Genomic DNA, 15,226 nt, shown 5'->3' on the forward strand with positions numbered 1-15,226 from the left:
TAGCAAGTTAAGTAGATTTAGTATTTTCAGGTCCTCCCTTTAATTGATAACATCTCTATGCTGTTAGCACACGCGCTGTTGTTCCTCTCTTAGTATAACATTGCCTTTATACTTCATCAGTAACATTCATGGTTCGTTTAAAAGAGCACTAACACAGCATCTATGCAGTTATGTAGGTTTCTGCGCGATTCCATAGCATATGATGGACAAGGAGAGCGACACAGAGACAGAGTGAGAGTGCCAAAGACAGAGAAAGAGCAACAGAGGTAGACTGTGGGTGCATGCGAGAGCAGTATGTCAAGAGTGAGGAAATCAGAGAGCGACTGAGAGCGAGAAGTAAAGCGAAAGAGGGAAGGAGTACGTGAAGAAAAAGAAAGTGATAGAGTGACAGAGAGGGAAGAAAAGAGTGCAAAAGAGAGAAATACAGGAAGAAGAAATAGAGAAAGCGAGAGAGACAGCCAGAGAGAGATGGGAAAGAGAGAGAGAGAGAGAGCGGTACAGGGAGGCTAAGAGAGAAAAGGAATGAGAAATATGGAGGTGCGGACAGACACTACAGGAATAGTGTCAGGTAGTAGATGTCTGAATGTCATAGGGATACATATTCGGAAGCTTGTGGGTACATTTTACAAATCAGCTACCAGATGCATTAATCCTATTGCTTCAAGTGAAGTGAACCAAGTCTACAATTTCCAGAAAGCTTGTGTTTATTATCCCTTACGTTCCACATTCTCAGACTGAAGCTGGCAGTTGGGAAAGTTACCATAGGGGAATGGGTACTAATGTCCCCCAAAAAAGCATGCTTCACATCTTTAAATTCCTGGGACGGTTATTAGGGTCTAAGATACCTATTGCATAGCCTTCTGCAGTAGGAGCAATCGGAAATAAAGTGGATCACAACTAAACGCCAATCACCTCCTTCTCCACCGCATGCCCGACACTGATTTCTGGGGTAAAATCCCCATCAAGAGTTTCATATTTAGAGTTTGCCTGTCTGCCTTTTCCATGGTCTCCATGCATGGCTCGTGTGCCCTGACTGGCTTGAGGTCAAAACAAAGACTGCTTACGGGTGGCACATGCCCTACCAAGAATGACATCTTTCACCAAAGCCGAATAGCACCATGCAGGTTCACAACGTGTACTTGCTAGACATGGTCCTGGTGGTCCGAGAGTTCTTTCAAGCCCAGTCTGGGCAATAGTATCCTCACATGTTTCACCCAATAGGGGTTTTCTGTCCCTGTTTGCCTTATTTTCCCTGTCAAATGAGGCTTTTAAACAGTATGTTCAGCCTTGGGCCATGCCCTCAGCTATAGGAGCAGCAGTTTCAACCTTGCCTGCATCCCAATACTCCTTATCCCCCTGATACCGATGTTAGGGGCAGGGCCATCTTAAGCACTTTTGGGGCCCGGGGCATGGACACCTTTCGAGCCTCCCTCCACTGAACCAAAGGAATTAAGGGATCCAGAATATCTTGTTGCGCCTCCTTGTTGCAATCACACACAAAGCTTTATATGCTGCCTCAGAGCAATCAAACTAAGCATGGTTACTCTGTTTCAGTCCCCTTACCCCCTTCATTCTTTTTGCTGTAATCTGAATGATAAACAAGTAGCATTTCAAAACCAACATTAGCAGTCCTCGTTGAGGGTACTCTGGGATAGGTGCAGGACAATTTTCATTAATAACGGCCATAAGAAAGGTACACCGGCCACAGTAAGAATGCAGGACACAGATCGTATGGAAAAGGTGCGTATACAGGACAATACAGAATAGACCAATGACTCACAGCTCACAGCATGCACAAGTGTTCAAGCATGGGTACAGGAGACCAACTGGAAGCAAAGAGAAAGCTACACATGGCATAGCATAGATAGTGGATGGAGATAAGAAGCTACCATGAAGGGGTCTTCATCCAGACAGGTTTTCAACTTGTGTTGCCATTAGAGAGCAAAGAAAGAAACAAGTGGATGTGGTGTGCAAGATAGCAATCTTTACCATTATTATATAGGAAGCAACACTTTAAAACCATTAGTGAGGCTTTTTTGAAGATCATACCCCGAGAATGAAACTATTCTGAAGGGAAACAGTATTGTAAGGTTTAAGGACTGTCAATTTTGACAGGTTAGGTAATACAAGATTAAATGAGATTCTCAGGATCACACATCGGTTAAGAAGTGAACCTGGGATTTGTGCCAACTCTTCAATGTATGCACTTTACTGCTTTCTTTTTGAGTTCTTACCATGAACTAAAATAATCCCATTTTGTAGAACTGACTTGAACGTACACAGTTCACATAACCTAGCATGATCATTTTTAAAAACAAAATGTTGTAGTCGCATATTATGCAAAATGGAAATGATTCTAGCTTCATTTTCTCCATCTTCAAGGGAAGTATATAAGTGTCAGCTTACTAACTGATTTAATGTTAAAAGATATGGGGCCTCATTACGAGGTCGGCGGTAAGGGGTTAACGGCAACGATAAGGGTGCCGTTGCCGTTAACCCCTTACCGCCGCATTACAAAGTCCCTTAGCGGGAGCCACTAAGGGACCAGGGAGCTAATAACGGGCCCGCTATTAGAGGGCCCGTTATTAGCTCCTTCCACATTCCCATTGAGCCCGGGGGCTCGAATGGGAATGGGGAATGATTCTCAGAATGGGGAATTACCAGGTCCTCCAAGGTTGGAATGAACCGGTAAGTACCCATTCTGAGAACCCGGACCCGGTATGCGGTAAGGGGGTAGCCATGGTGCTTTTTGACCCCAGTCTTGTATTTGGATGCCTAATTACCTCCTGTGCAAACAGTTTATCCTCATCATTGGAGTTGGAGGTGGCTGACGTGATTTTACAACTCCCGATCCGAACAAGCCAATTTCTAGACCTTCTCCATACTGATACTATGGTAGTTTTTATATCAACCTCTATCTAGTGCAGGTGCATTGCTGATAATCGCACCTGTTTTCCAGTACATATACATGCAGGTTTATTAACTTCAGACATAGGAAAGGCTGGATCGATCTTGTTGGAAGTTGCAATCTTGCATATGAACACAGATCTCTGCAATGAATACTTAACACGCTGAGGTATCTTCTTACAATAATGGCACTCAAAAGTATCAATATGCGTTGTAACTTTGTCTATTTGACATGACCACTGAAATTCCCAAAGAAAGGTGAGAATGCTGTAGAAGTTGTGTCAACAACAGCCAGGCAATAGGTTAAGACAAGCCATACAATATCCTGAGGTTTGCTATTTAAGTTTGGTGAACAATGAGAACCGACTTCTTTAGATTAAGCTGCCTTGTGGGGCCCCCTCCAAGGTGGGGGCCCTGGGTGAGTGCTGCTTTTGCTGTCACATAAAAACGTCTCTGGTGCGCATAAGGAGGGAAAGCAGTACATTCAGGAATTGTTTCCTGCAACTTCCACCTGCCCTAGATCAGACCAGAAACAACGTTCACACCCATAAAGGACACCTGCTTTAGCTGTGGCTTGTTTGGCAGAGAGGGGGTGATATCGCAAGGCACTATATTGTGTCTCCCGGTTCTACGTTGAAATACCGAATTTAAAACGATGCCGAAAACACTGATTTTTTTGTAGTTGAATTTCCAAAATGCTTTTTCGTTTTTTTGCAATTGTATTTATTTTTAAATGCGGGATGAGACCCCACGCAGCCCCCCACCCCCTGTATTTCCCCTACCATAATGTATTCCCTTACCCATCTATTTTGTGAAGAAAAAAAATGCAAAAGAAGTTGAAAAGTTAGATTTGAAAACTCGCTGTTTTTACTTTATCTTTTGTTTTTTTGAGGGAATATCGCTTCTCCCACCCTGCCCTTCCGATATTAGTTCCCCCTTCTGGAGCATTATTCTTCTGCCCCAGGGCCCAAAGAGTTGTTGTGCCCTCCAGGCTAAAGGAGCACATATGTTTGTTCCACCAAGTCAATCATACTTAAGGCAAACAATCATGTTAATACTGAGTGAAATTTACTTTTAATAACATCATGCAACACACACAATCTCTCCTCAATATTAAAAGCTTAAACCAAACAATATCAAAAACGAGATGGATGCAGAGCTGAAAAGATGCTCACTCTGACATGTGTGCCTTCTGTCTCCCCTTCCCCCATCTCGACGCCAGCATGCTTAGGAAATCTCATGGAAACGTGAAGCAAACCCCCAGACTCCCAAGGACATGCTCTGCTGCCCGTCTACGTCCTGCCTCTTTCTGCCTTGACAGGTGCAGCTCTTGAGGGAGGGAGCGTCAAACCTGAGTCCTGCCCCTAGTCTCAAGACAGACAGAAATACTTGGAAGTCCTGATGAACGGTCAGAATCTGGTGCACGAAAAGAGCGTGCTTAGAAAGCATGTGCAGTGGTACAGCCAGAAAGTAATGGACCCGCTGCCAGATCACGTTGCGGATCACTTTGCCTAGATGACGGACACATTTGCATCAACAGTGGTGCTGGTTGACTTGTGAACAAGACACTTGCATTGGCTTATAGTGCAAAAACAAGGTTACATCAACTGAGCAGGTGAAAAAACAGCATTTGTTGCACCAGCTGACTAGTTGCAGAAAATGTGCACAGGTTGTGTGTACTTATTACACAGCACATTACATGTACTGGACATGATTGTGTACTGCCATTAGAGCTCATCAGTGGTGGGTTGTCCATGATGGGAAAACGAGATTTCATCTGGGAGGCTGCCTTTGGGTTTGGTGCGCTATATAAGCAAATAAACTAAACAAGGAGTGGGGGGCTGGTTTAGACCGTTCAGAAAGATGCATCGTTAAGACACTTCTAGGTGCATTGTTGACTGAAGCACTATGGGCCAGATTGCAAACACTTTGCACAGGTGCAAGTGCAAAGTTGCACGGTATTAGCTCTAGGGCAACATTTGCCCTATTTTTAAAAACACCGGGACATATTAGAAAACTATTGTACCATGTCAAGTGCAGTTTGGCATGGTATGAGCATCAGGGCAAGAATTGCCCTTATGCAAAAAAGATACATTTTGATGCATTTTTGCACCATTCCGTATTAGAACTAGGGAAAACGTTTCCCTGGTGCAAAACTGCAATAACTTGTTATGGTGCAATGGTTGTCTAAAATGCCCCAGTATTTTTGGAAATAGGGCAAACTTTGCTCAAGTGCTAAATAACGTGCAAACTTGCACTTGCAGCAGTGCAAAGTTTATGTAATCTGGTGCATGTATGTATGAGGTTTATAAAGCGCAAATTTAGCTGGGAAGCAACCAAGTGCTGTTCCTAGGGGACACCGCAAGAAGGTTACAGGTAGGGCACCGGGGTAGCAGAGGCAGCTGGGATGGCTAGTGAGAGCAAGGGAGGGAAACCATCCAAATTGGGAATGTTAAGGGCTACCTGTCCTCATCCTGGTGTAGATTTGCAGATGTTTATCAAGACCCTGTCCTACGCTTCTGGTTACATGCACAGCGTCCCCATTTAACCGCTTTGTGAGATTCTGGGAAAATCAGTTTATCTCCCTGTGCCTGCAGTGTTTATTTCTGCCAATACTGCAAGTGCTCAAGAGGCAGGGAAACACAAATATTATGTGTCAATTATTTTTAAAAACAGAAAACCCTAGAAATGACTAGAGGTTGTTCAGTTTGCCATCTAGGTGCTATTTCAAGTTTAACGCAATGCCTTCGAATGTCGCTCTGGACGATATTGGGCCTCATTACAAGTTTGCAGGTGCAAGAAAACCTGGTGGTAATTCCGTTACCACCACTTTTTGGGAGGTAACAGAATTAGTGCAATTTTTACTCCACCGCCGAACTGCAGGTTTGACCTTAAGTGGAGGATTTCCTCCAGCATCATGAGTGAGGGAAATCCACCACTTTAAGTTCAAAGGTCGGTCAACTCCAAATATGGGGATTAACACCACCCTACCACCACTTATAATCCTGTGGTAAACCTGCTGTGTCAATTGGCAGTAATGGTAATCGAGTTGGCAGTAATTTAGCAGCTTTAGCATCCAATTACAACGAAACTGATAATGGGGCCAAATATGTGGGTAAAATGTACAGAGCTGACAAGGTACCCTGGAATGATCATCACTCTTATCTCATAAACAAAGACATCAAGTAACCAGTTGATGTACATTATTTCGGAACATCAACATAATGTAAGTCAGATGTGATTTCAAAATCTACACATGGTCAAAACAGAGGTGGTAATAATGAAACATTTCTCCTACAGAGAGAATCATTTTAGATTGAATGTATGCAAAGTGTTTTTCTGAATGGCCTTCTTGAACAACATCATTTATTATGTGTTGTTTAGTAGAAACCGATGTTGAATATGAAGTTGCATGAATATGTATGTAATATTTCTATATAAAGATTTTCTAGATTCCAAGATGGCGGCCGGCGTAGGAGGACGTGTTTGAGTGTCTCTCCCCGCCAGGCCGCACAATAAAAGCACAACAAATTAGCATTTCGGGCGAGCTCTGGCCCTAAAAAGCAACTAACAACACAGCGATCTGAAGGCGATTATGAGCCGGGTCAGCCGGTGGTCCTAGGAGCCGAGATTCCGCACTTGTGAGTGGACCGAAGAATCAGAGAGCAACGGCCCCTGAGAGCGCGTCCCGAGAAGGAGACGCAACAGACACCCAGTCACCCCCGCGAGGAGCGGACCAACGTGGGCATAACAACCCCTGCGGGTGGTACCTGCAGGATACAGTGATACTCCAGAGTGGCCGCACTGACACTATCGAAGGGAGCTCGGGGAGCGCCGGAGGCATAGTGGAGGGGATCCCCGGCACGGATGCTGCCCCTCCCCCCTCCCACCACTGGGGGAGGACAGAGCACCTATCGAACAGCACCAGCTGACATATCCATTCCATCGGGCCCCCTACGTCACATCAGATTCAAAGCAACGATCGCAACAGATGAAGGGAACAGGACCAGCAGGGCCCCCCCCCCTCGACTGCAGGACAAACTTCAGGCAGTCAAAGAGCTCAGGGAGGACCCCGCGGGAACAAGCAATCGATCCTGGCATACCACTGGCAGGAGAGGGAGTGGGGGCACAGACACCCAACAAGGACCCGTTGGGGCTAAGGGGGTGAAGGAGTAACACAACTTTGCCCATGAGGTAAAGAGGAGGGGCTAAACCAGATACCGCAGCCCGCATCAAACCACCCCCAATTATACTAACACCCCCACCGCCCCTCTGCCCGGGGACAAGAGACTGGCTACTATCTCCTTAGTAAAGCAAGCACAAGTGAATCACCAGTGGGAGGCTTAGAACCATAAAGTGCCTGACAGGTTACACCTCATAAGGCCTCCCTGGGCCATGCAGGGGTAGGCCTTAGATATACTGCAGCCGGGGCATTAGAGACTCCTTACTCCTACAACAAAATTCCTGATCCCACATACCACCATCTCTACAACGTCTGACCCCTTAAACAGCTAGAGGAACTCACTGGACAACATCAGTAGCCTAATGAAGACCAACACGAGATAAGCATTGATGCCCAAGTCGAGGACGAAGACCCCGGCACATTCCCCACCCCTACAGAAACAAAACAGGAATCTTAGACAGATCCGGTCCATGCAGGACACCCCAGGTACCACGTCTGAAGAAACCCTGGCCACACTTCACGATCCCCTAGAGGAAGGCATGGCAGGGAATTCGATGAACAGAGCAGAGATGCAGGAATGCTTTCAGGAGCTCCTAGCACAACTAATCAGCTCCCTACAAACCCAGTTCAAAATGCTTCGGGACGACATGAAACAGTCCATCCATGAAATCAAGCAAGATACAGCAAAACTGGAGGAAAGAACGGACATCCTGGAGAGGCAAGTCCAACAGGTGGAGGAAGACACACAAAAGTCAGACAAAACGATTGATCAAATTGCGCAGGCCACCACTTACCTCGAACTCCAATATGAGGATTTAGAAAATAGGCTGAGAAGGTCCAACATAAGGATTAAGAACTTACCTGAATCAATAGCCAACGGCGACCTCATGGGGACAGTTACACAACTATTCACCGAAATCCTGGCAGATGTCACGGAACCGCAAGTGAAAATACATAGACTTCATAGAGTAGGACCTAAAAGGACAACAGAACCGGGAGCAAGACCACGAGATGTCCTCGCAGCGATAACGTCCTACACCAAACAAGAACAGGTACTCCACAAGGCTAGGTTTGCAGCTCCAACCAGAATAAATGGGCAGGAGGTACATCTCTACCAAGATCTAGCTCAATCCACCCTTCTCAAGAGATGGAAGATGGGGCCAGTTGTCCAACACTTAACAAACAGCCAAGTGAAATATAGATGGACGTTCCCCTTTGGTCTCCTGTTCACATGGGATGGGTCACAGCACAGAGTGACGTCGTTTGAGGAGGGAGAAAAGCTCTTGGGCATACAATGCGGAACTAGTAGTATGCAATCCATCCCACAAAGAAGAGTGAGGGGTCTAAATAGACAAGAAAGTTGGACAACGGTGCACAAGAAAGGCAAAGGGGAAACCACAAATAGGGCAAAGGTCCCTCAAGAACTCGCTACGCGGAACAGAGGACAATGAAAGGGCAACATACGAAACTCAGTCCAGTAGGCGAAGATTAATGGACTCGTCCGAAAAGACATTAGCAGGTCCGACAGAGGGGAAGAGTATAATGATTGGAATTGACAGTGGGGATTAGGATTCCCCACGATTTACACCCGAGGATGGAAAGGGACCGGGAGCTCTGGACAATTCGTCCCAGGGCACATAGCACCCCGGCCCACCCTCAAAGAACAGTTATGACAGGGAAGAGGGAAGAGGGAGGGTTAAAATGGCAGAGAAGAGACAGGTCAAGGTGCTCAAAATAGTGGAGGGGAGTCAAAACAGGGCTCCCGAGACAAGGGACCAATTCACAACAGGAAACACATGGATCAAGTGACAGTTCTATCACAAAACATCAGAGGAATGAATACACCAGCAAAGAGAGCCAAGCTGGACAGACAGGCGAAGAGATGGAAAGCGGCTATACTTCTATACCAAGAGACCCACATAAAGAGATGTGAGAGAGCCAAGTTTAAGATAAGGGGTTACGCAAAAATACACCAATCCAACAAAGAGAGGAAGAGGGCAGAAGTCCTCATAGTGGTATGAGACACAATCAATATAAAGATCCAGGAACACAGGGCAGACAATGAGGGAAGATATATAATTCTGAACACTCAACTAGAGGGAAGGTGGATAACCCTAGCATCAGTCTACGCCCCAACTCGGGACAGGAAAGCTTCATCAAGGGAACTCGGGAAGCACTGGAAGAATTTGCAACGGCAGATATCCTTCTTGGAGGCGATTTGGGTATCGCATGGAACCCCAGTCTAGACAGGAGTGCCAAAACCAGCTACGATACCAAGGCCCCGTCAAAGTCCCTGAGAAAGGCATTCGAGAAGCTGACCCTCCACAACCTATGGCGAGCCAAAAGCGGAGACGAACAGGGCTACACGCATTTCTCTCATGTACACAATACGCAATCGAGAATAGACTACATTTGGACATCAACTGAGTTAATTGGGAAAACCAAAGAGATAAGCCAGGGCCCAATTTCCATTTCGGACCACGCCCCGCTGATCACGTCTATGGCCTTAGGGACCCACACAGTAAGACTGTGGACCTGGAGATTCCCCGAAGACCTCCTTCGAGATGCCACGGTGGTGGAGGGGATTGACGAGAAAATAAATACATACTTCAGTGAGAATGACACGGGGGAGATCCCACAGACAGTGGTATGGGATGCCAGCAAAGCGGTTCTGAGGTGGGAGCTGATAGCACTCAAGGCAAAGAGAGACAAACAATTAGCACAATGGGAGGAGGACTTGGAGAAGAAACTAGAAGAAGCAAGGAGGGAGGTGGCGAGCAACCCCAGCAAATCATTGAAAAGAGCGATGAAACACATTCAGGCCAACTAAGCATCCTGCAAACGAGAAAAGCCGAGATAACCCTTCTCAAGACGAAACAAAAATATTACATTTATGCCAACAAGGCTGACAAGCTATTGGCCCGGCAACTCTGCGAAAAAAGCGGCAAAGGGACAATTTTAGCTCTAAAGAATTCGCACGGAGACACAGTAACAACGAATGAAGAAATGGAGGAAGTAATGAAAGAGTACTATCAGAATCTATATTGCACAGGGAACCCAAACAGAGAGGACCAGGTGACATACCTAGAACAGATAGCTCTACCCCAACTGTCAGAAGATAGCAGAAGTAACTTAGACAGGATAATACAACCGGAATAAGTAGCGGAAGCCATTAAGACCTTCCCCAAACAAAGCCCCGGCACCAGATTGTTATACAGAAGCCTTCTACAAAAAATTCAAGACATCTCTAATTCCCAGACTTACCACATTGTTTAACACATTCATGTGTTAAACAATGTGTCAATGAATCGCGTCAATGTGTCAATGAATCGAGGAAATCTAACACCCTCCATGAATGAAGCGAAACTGGTGCTATTTCTCAATCCGGGTAAAGACCCATCTCAGCCAGGATCAGACCGCCCGATTGTCCTTATCAATCTGGATGCTAAACTATACACTAAGATACTAGCAAAAAGGCTTTCCATGCACCTAACGACCCTGGTAAATCCAGATCAAGCAGGATTCATCCCAACATGACAGACAGTGGAGGGTGTGCCATCTGATCGAGAAGGCTGAGCATTCAAAAATCCAAGCAACACTGGTCGCTCTGGACGCCGAAAAAGCATTCGACAGGGTCGAATGGTCGCAGCTCTTCCACACAATGGAGTGCATGGGATTTGGTAGAGGGTTTATGCAAATGGTCATAGCAATCTATGGGAACCCCACGATAAGAATCTCAGTAAAGTGAACTCTCACATCCAAAGTGGTCCTATCCAGAGGCACAAAACAGGGCTGCCCCTGTCGCCACTTCTCTATGCCCTCTTCCTGGAACCCTTCTTAGTGAGAATATGGTCGCATCAACTCATCAAAGGGATACCAATGGGGGATAAAGAACACAAAGCTATGGCCTTTGCAGACGATATGCTGATAGCCCTCTCTCAACCAGAACAATCCCTTCCAGCATTAATACATGAACTTAAAGAGATTGGGAAAGTCTCAGGTCTCAAAATAGTGTTTGAATATTTACAATAAGTGCATTTTTTTGTCATGCCAGTGAGGCTTCTGGCATTGCATAGCAATGCGAGTCCTATCTTGCAGGCTGGACAGCTCCTTCTACATGGCTGAACCCATGTGCTGGCTCCATGGAAAGATCTCAGTTTCCCAAACGGGATCTGGACCTTGTTAGGCCAGTGGTGAAAATAAACAATCATCTTTCATTTTGCAATCATTGTCATCAATGGTAGCCTCTCCAAGCCGTGGCCTGAGCAGGAGCTCTTCCCCTAGACTGCTGGAGCAGTGCTACAGTCAGAAAATGACCGCAGCAACAGCGTGCTGCAAGGTAGGCCGGACGGCTTATTTACATCTCGATTCAGAATTGAAAGAATAATTTTGGCAGAGATCAGGATCGCTGCGTCATTACTGGCCTTCCATCTCTATCACCAGCAACCTTCCAGCTGATCCCCTGCAACAAGCCATATTGGCGTTATTCTGCGCACCGCCATTGCCTACCATGAGGCTTTCTCAGTTAAACATGGCTGCCCGCCTTTTTTGAACTGCAGCACCTTTGTGCCTGAAACCTCCACCGAGCAAGCTGCCTGGTGATTGGCTGATGCCCAGATATTTCGAGCCAATCCAAACCGGCAGGCGAGAGCCGGCCCTCCTAACGAAGGCTCACCCTGTCCGAGCCTGTCCAGAGTTTGCCAGAGTCCAGGGCCAGAACCTCTGCTTTGCTTTGCCTCTGAACCCATCTAATGTCTGTCTGCTGCAGCCAACACCCAGCCATACTGGTAAGATTCTCCACTATGCTCATTTGGTCGGATTAACTCTAACTTTATCGACCCCTTATCTATTTTTGCACTAAGACTGGGATTCGTCGGCCGAGTACCCGAGTATTCGCTCAATTTGGATAATTGTTTGCCACTTGTTACACTGCGTCCCGCCCCTGGCATCTAAGGTTTGCCCCAGCCCTTAATGCACCCTCTGTCACCTACTTCGCCTCTTACTGCTGGGCACCCTTCTTATGCATCAATACCATCTGTACCACCACCTTGCCTAAGAACATTTATCTTGTTGTGCTATCTGTGCCTGCTGTGAACCAACTTTACCGAGGCTGCTATTACAGCTCTCTTGCCCCTATAATTTAGTCTTGCTGCTTTTTGCATTGTCTTGCCTTGATGTGCCTTGCATTTCTTGCATTATTGACTTTGTGCTACGGCGCTCTGCTCACCGTCTACAGTACACGCCCCCAGTTTGCTACTGACGCTTTTATCTGTAGCACCATAATGTTTAAGGTTTTACTGTATTTGTCCAGTCGAGCATAACACCGCCCACACTGCTTATGCTTACTTGCTATATTCCCCTGCTGCGTCTGCCTACAGACTGATGTGCGTGATATCTAAGCTAGCTTCCTTATTTCCTGCAATGCTCAAACCTGTTGCGCCCATAATCTGATCTGCTCCCTATGTATGTTACATTGATCTGTTGCGCCACACATTTTGAACTGTGCCTTGTGCACGCTGCACTGCTTCTTAACTGATTTGCCTACAATTGTTGCAATCTGTAGTGTATCTGCATTGCCCAACTTGCTGCGCCCCACAATTGATTTGTGCCCATGTATGCTGCATTGCCCTTCGCCTGATATGCCCATATTGGTTGCAAGTCTTCGTGTATCTACATTGCCTAACGTGTTGTGCCTATAATTGATATTGATTATATTTGCCCACATTTGTTGCAAGCCTTAGTGTATCTGCATAGCCCAACCTGCTGTGCCTCACAATTGACTTGTCCCCCATGTATGCTGCAGTGCTTTCCGCCTGATATGCCCACATTTGTTGTATGCCCTGGTATCTGCATTGCCTTTTGTACTTCTGATTTGGATGTGCCCCTATTGCCTAGCCTGCCGCATCGATGCATCCGGTAACATGCTACCACGCCTGTCCGCCCTAAGGTCTGTGCTCTCCTTACTATGAGTACCACTTTTAGTGTGGGTATCTACCTGGACGCTCTACCCTCCATCAACGAACTTAGCTGCACTCAGCACCTTGCACACTACAACCATGGCCTCCATCCACAGACCTGCTGATACCTATTCAAGTATTGTACCTCAGAACCCCAACATCTATCTCAATGCTCCAGCCTTATGGCTTGATCATTTTGCCAAAAAACCCACACCTAACCATCCTTGCTCCACCGCCCTAAGAAACAAAAGACTAGGCTCTAGACTCACGGGCAAGAAGGGTCACCCTATGTACCCAAGCCTGCATTTGAAAACCCTGACGCTTAGCCCGCCTCCCCAAACATCCACCTCACCCACGCCCCAATGCCTTCAGACCAACTTTGCTTCAACATGCAATGTCGGCTTAATCAAGGCCGCTCTGATCAACGCAAGGTCCTTAGCTGCTCACACTATGGACATTGCTGATCTTATTAAGACTCAGGAACTTGACCTCATCGCCATCTCTGATACTTGGTTACATGCCACATCAGGCCCTGCACTCTCTCTGGCTATCCCCACAGAGTACTCCATCATCAGATGCGACCGTACTTCGAGAGGTGGAGGAATTACATTTATCTACAGAAACTCACTATGACTTAGAACCATTCCTAGCATCAATGTGGAATCCGCAGAATTACTCTCTGTCAAATTCCAACTTTCTGCCAACCAAACGGTCGCCATCCACCTAATATACAGACCCCCTGATCCTCCTACATCCTTTGTGGATGACATCTCGGCCTTAGTACTTGATAAAGCCAAATCTAACTCTCAAACCATCATCCTTGGTGACTTTAATCTAGGCTACCAAGACCCCAACGACTCTGCGGCCCTTGACCTCGCCAACACCCTAACAGACCTAGGATTCTCACACCATATACAGGAACCCACTCACACCAAAGGGCGGTCCATTGACTGGCTCAGTGACACGAACTGCAATATACCCGTACTCTCGAACGCCCCTTGCATCTGGTCTGATCACCACATCATCACCTTCAGTATCAAAGCAGCCTCTCTACCTACGCCTCCTGTCACCCCAGCCACCCTCACTAGAAACAAAAAGAACATAACCACGGAAAAACTACTCCCCCTCATCCTTCCCACCCTGAATACTGCTCCTGACACCTGCTCGGACCCGACCATTTTAGTCGACATTTACAACCAGTCAGTGCTTGCAGCCATTAACTCTATTGCCCCGCTCAAATTTAGGAGACCTTAACAACGCGCTCACCTCAACTCGTGGTTCACTCCCCAGCTCAGAGTATTACGCAAAGAGAAACGTACTGCAGAGTCACGTTGGAAAAGCCACCCTTCTGACGCCCATAAGGCCGGTCTTCTATTAGCCACCCTTAAATATAAATAATCCTTACTCCAAACTAAAAAAGATTCCTACAACAACCGTATTGTGTCAGCCCAGTCTAACACTAAGGAACTATTCAAAATTCTTAAGGAACTCGAGACACCTGCAGCCCCCCTGACTCTTGTACCAAAGATAGTACTTGGTGCACAAACATTCAGACAGCACTCTTGGGTAAAATTGCCACCCTACAAACCAAAATTAGAGACAAACAAAAATCCCTACAGCCTGAGCAACCACTGACCACACCCATACCTAATACTCAACAAGCCAATCCCTCTCATAAACCTTTCTCTTTCTCCCCGCTCACCACCCTTGAAGTAGAAGGAATCATAAACAACCTCAAACCATCCAACTGCCAAGGTGACCCTTGCCCGGCACCTATCATCAAGGAAGCATCTCACGACCTAGCCCCTTTCATCACAGAATTCATAAATGCCTCCTTCAAGACGGGTATAGTCCTGGATAACCTCAAGGATGCGTGGGTAATCCTATTTCTCAAAAAACCTTCCATTGACCCTAAATCCCAACTAATTTTAGACCTATCACTACGGTCCCGTTCTTGCTTAAGATCCTGGATCGTGCAGCCTACTTGCAGATTCAAGACTTTCTCGAATCCAACAATCTTCTGGGGCTAAAACAATCAGGATTCCGTACTAAACACGGCACGGAATCAGCCCTGATTGACCTGAAAATGCAGATGGAGACACTAAAGGACAATGGGAAGTTAGCACTACTCCTTCTCTTTGACCTCTCTGCAGTATTCGATTTGGTCAACCACCAAATA

This window comes from Ambystoma mexicanum, chromosome 7q (genome assembly GCF_040938575.1).
Source record: "Ambystoma mexicanum isolate Mex_15411 chromosome 7q, UKY_AmexF1_1, whole genome shotgun sequence".
Classification (NCBI taxonomy): Eukaryota; Metazoa; Chordata; class Amphibia; order Caudata; family Ambystomatidae; genus Ambystoma; species Ambystoma mexicanum.